A 4,279-nucleotide genomic window follows, 5' to 3' on the forward strand; every position below is an offset into this window, starting at 1 on the left:
TGCAACGCCGGCACCCACGGAGCTGTCACGGGCGGCCGGAGCGTAGCAGTGGAGCTTCAGTGGATCGCGGAAAAGGTGAGAAGAAACTTTACCGGCGTATAAGACGACCCCAGACCAGCCTGAAGATTTTTCAGTCTTCAAAAGTCGTCTTATACGCCGGTATATACGGTAATTCTATAAACACATTAAATTTGTAGTAAAAAAGCTTAAACTGTGTGTAGAGGACTTAGCCATCTGCAGTCCCAAATGAAGTTCATGAAAAGGAGATCTCTTTGCCAGATCCAATAGACCTCGCAGCTCTGGCCGAAAGAAAGCAATGTATTTAAGAGTTTGTCCGGACTATATGTGTATATAGCTCTGTTTTCAATAAAGGCTGTAAGATTTTGTGATAACTTATATTTATATACTTATATTTTCAAAATTAAATATTTTCTTGGGGGCGAATATATATCTAACGAGTGGGAGTAGCTAAGCTAAAATGAAGTGTGACTTGGTTGAAAAAAAACATTTAAAAGATACATTTCCTTGTTCTTGAGATTACCTCTTGTTTATAAGATACTATACTGTATTATTATTTATATTTATTGGCATTGAATTATGTGCATAGTTGCTTTTGTCATGTTTTTGATTATAGTTTCGCTATAATCACATACTGTATTTTACCTGGCTCCCTGCCAAGCTCCCACACTGGGGTCCTGGGGCAGGAATTCAAAATCAAATGGAGGTCTGGTTCTGGATCTTTTCCCCAGCACACATGCTCAATGCCCTTGCCTATGATGTCACACATGGGCGACAACTAAGAAGCAGGTTCCTGATTCCTAGCTGCCACCCATCTGTGACATCAAAAGGAGGGAATTGAGCGTGTGGGCTGGGAAAAAGATCCAGAACGAGACGTCCATTTGATTTTTACTACTACCGCTACTTAGCGTGAGAGCTTAGCAGGGAGACAGGGAAAATACACTATAGGATTATAGTAAAGATATACTACTCACAAACATGGCAAAATGCAAATGTCATGTTATGGCCTTTTAAAACATGTGTGTGGTGAAAAATAGGGGTTGTGGTGACAGGTTCCTTTTAAGCACAAATGTCCGATTCCATGGGCAGAACATGTTTGTGTGCAGCTGGCCTTATATTGAATTATAAATTAGTTAGGTATTGGTTTTTTTTATACTACCTGAGGCTTTCAAGCATATTCCTTTATTCTCCAAGCCTTAAAAGATATTTGTTAATTCTTTCACGACTGCCATACGGCTATATAAGTCCTATTTGCACATGACCTGTGCAGATAGTATATATATATATTTATATATACACTCACCGCCCACTTTATTAGGTACACCTGTCCAACTGCTCGTTAACACTTAATTTCTAATCAGCCAATCACATGGTGCAACTCAGTGCATTTAGGCATGTAGACATGGTCAAGACAATCTCCTGCAGTTCAAACCGAGCATCAGTATGGGGAAGAAAGGTTATTTGAGTGCCTTTGAACGTGGCATGGTTGTTGGTGCCAGAAGGGGTGTTCTGAGTATTTCAGAAACTGCTGATCTACTGGGATTTTCACGCACAACCATCTCTAGGGCCACAACCATCTCTAGTGGCCGGTGAGTGTATATTATATATATATTATATATATTCACTCACCGGCCACTTTATTAGGTACACCATGCTAGTAACGGGTTGGACCCCCTTTTGCCTTCAGAACTGCCTCAATTCTTCGTGGCATAGATTCAACAAGGTGCTGGATGCATTCCTCAGAGATTTTGGTCCATATTGACATGATGGCATTACACAGTTGCCGCAGATTTGTCGGCTGCACTTCCATGATGCGTATCTCCCGTTCCACCACATCCCAAAGATGCTCTATTGGATTGAGATCTGTTGACTGTGGAGGCCATTTAAGTACAGTGAACTCATTGTCATGTTCAAGAAACCAGTCTGAGATGATTCCAGCTTTATGACATGGCACATTATCCTGCTGAAAGTAGCCATCAGATGTTGGGTACATTGTGGTCATAAAGGGATGGACATGGTCAGCAACAATACTCAGGTAGGCTGTGGCGTTGCAACGATGCTCAATTGGTACCAAGGGGCCCAAAGAGTGCCAAGAAAATATTCCCCACACCATGACACCACCACCACCAGCCTGAACCGTTGATACAAGGCAGGATGGATCCATGCTTTCATGTTGTTGACGCCAAATTCTGACCCTACCATCCGAATGTCGCAGCAGAAATCGAGACTCATCAGACCAGGCAACGTTTTTCCAATCTTCTACTGTCCAATTTCGATGAGCTTGTGCAAATTGTAGCCTCAGTTTCCTGTTCTTAGCTGAAAGGAGTAGCACCCGGTGTGGTCTTCTGCTGCTGTAGCCCATCTGCCTCAAAGTTGGACGTACTGTGCGTTCAGAGATGCTCTTCTGCCTACCTTGGTTGTAACAGGTGGCGATTTGAGTCACTGTTGCCTTTCTACCAGTCTGCCCATTCTCCTCTGACCTTTGGCATCAACAAGGCATTTCCGCCCACAGAACTGCCGCTCATTGGATGTTTTTTCTTTTTCGGACCATTCTCTGTAAACCCTAGAGATGGTTGTGCGTGAAAATCCCAGTAGATCAGCAGTTTCTGAAATACTCAGACCACCAACAACCATGCCACGTTCAAAGGCACTCAAATCACCTTTCTTCCCCATACTGATGCTCGGTTTGAACTGCTGGAGATTGTCTTGACCATATCTACATGCCTAAATGCAGTGAGTTGCCGCCATGTGATTGGCTGATTAGAAATTAAGTGTTAACGAGCAGTTGGACAGGTGTACCTAATAAAGTGGCCGGTGAGTCTATATATATATATATATATATATATATTTTTTAAAGAGGACCTGTCTCCCGTAAGTATGCAGCTCCTAGTGCTTGAAAAAATGCTGCAGTGTTAGAAGCATAGTGTTACTGGAAACCTCCGGTAATGCTATCTAACACTGCGGCGGGGTACAGTGTAATCGTCAGACCGCTCGCAAAGATGTATTCATGAGGGGGCGGTCCGAGGCACTGCCTCTTCCCCGGACCGTCCCGCTCGCTCCATAGGCTGGTGGTGACTGCCGCGAGTCAACCCTAACCACGCCACAACCCCGCCCCCTCATAAATACATTGGACAGCTTTGCGAGTGATCCGACGATTACATTGTTTCCGGTAACGCTATCCTTCTAACACTGTGGCATTTGTTCAAGCACTAGGAGCTGCTTAGTTTAGTAAGCAGCTCCTAGTGCCGAAATTATGGGTGACAGGTCCTTTTTAACACATATTGTTCTTCACATACTATTGTGAAGAACACCGTTATGCACTCGTGTCTTCTGATAAGTTAGCAGATGTACGGAAACATCTGCAATGTGTTCTTCAGTGAAATACACAAATAAACTTATCAGAAGACACAAGTGCAGACGGTGCAGATGTTTCCATACATCTGCTAACTTATCAGAAGACACGAGTGCAGAATGGTGTCACTCTTCTTCACTGTGTTTTCTTAAGTAAAAGCTCAATCTCGAGCAGGCGAAATACTCGTCCGAGCAACGGACTGTTTCGAGTACGCTAATACTCGAACGAGCATCAAGCTCGGCCGAGTATACTCGCTCATCTCTAATTATAATGTGTCTGCTTAGAGTGTCCCTGCCACCACCCTGGTATTATGCACTGAGCAGCCTAGGGGGTGATAGGAGCTAAAAAAGCAATAAAACTGAGTAACATTGTAAAGTCAGCGGTTAAAATGATCTACTTTACCTTGTGCTACAGAATAGTATCATTCTTCATACAGTATGGTTGATTTTTTTTTTATCTTTTCATATAAATAATATATGGTACGTGAAAATATACTAACTGAGGACTTTTATCCTGTATTTTCAATGAAACAAGTCTAAATCCAATTCTACCTGAGGCAAAGAAACAGAGGACATGTTGTAACATGATTTGTGTACACTTTGTGAATCATAAATATTTTTGCTTTCTATAACCAAAAACCCAGTACAAGTAGCCCCCGACTTAAGGACACCCGACTTACAGACGACCCCTAGTTACAGACGGACCTCTCTGACCGCTGTGACCTCTGGTGAAACTCTCTGTTCGCTTTACGTTAGTCCCAGGCTGCAATGATCAGCTGCAAGGTGTCTGTAATGAAGTTTTATTGTTAATGTATGTATCATTACTCCTTGAAAATCAATAAAAACTAATGTTCAAAAAAAAGAAGTTTTATTGTTAATTCCTGTTCCCATGAGGGCAAAAAAGTCTGAT

This window comes from Engystomops pustulosus, chromosome 3 (genome assembly GCF_040894005.1).
Source record: "Engystomops pustulosus chromosome 3, aEngPut4.maternal, whole genome shotgun sequence".
NCBI classification, from domain to species: domain Eukaryota; kingdom Metazoa; phylum Chordata; class Amphibia; order Anura; family Leptodactylidae; genus Engystomops; species Engystomops pustulosus.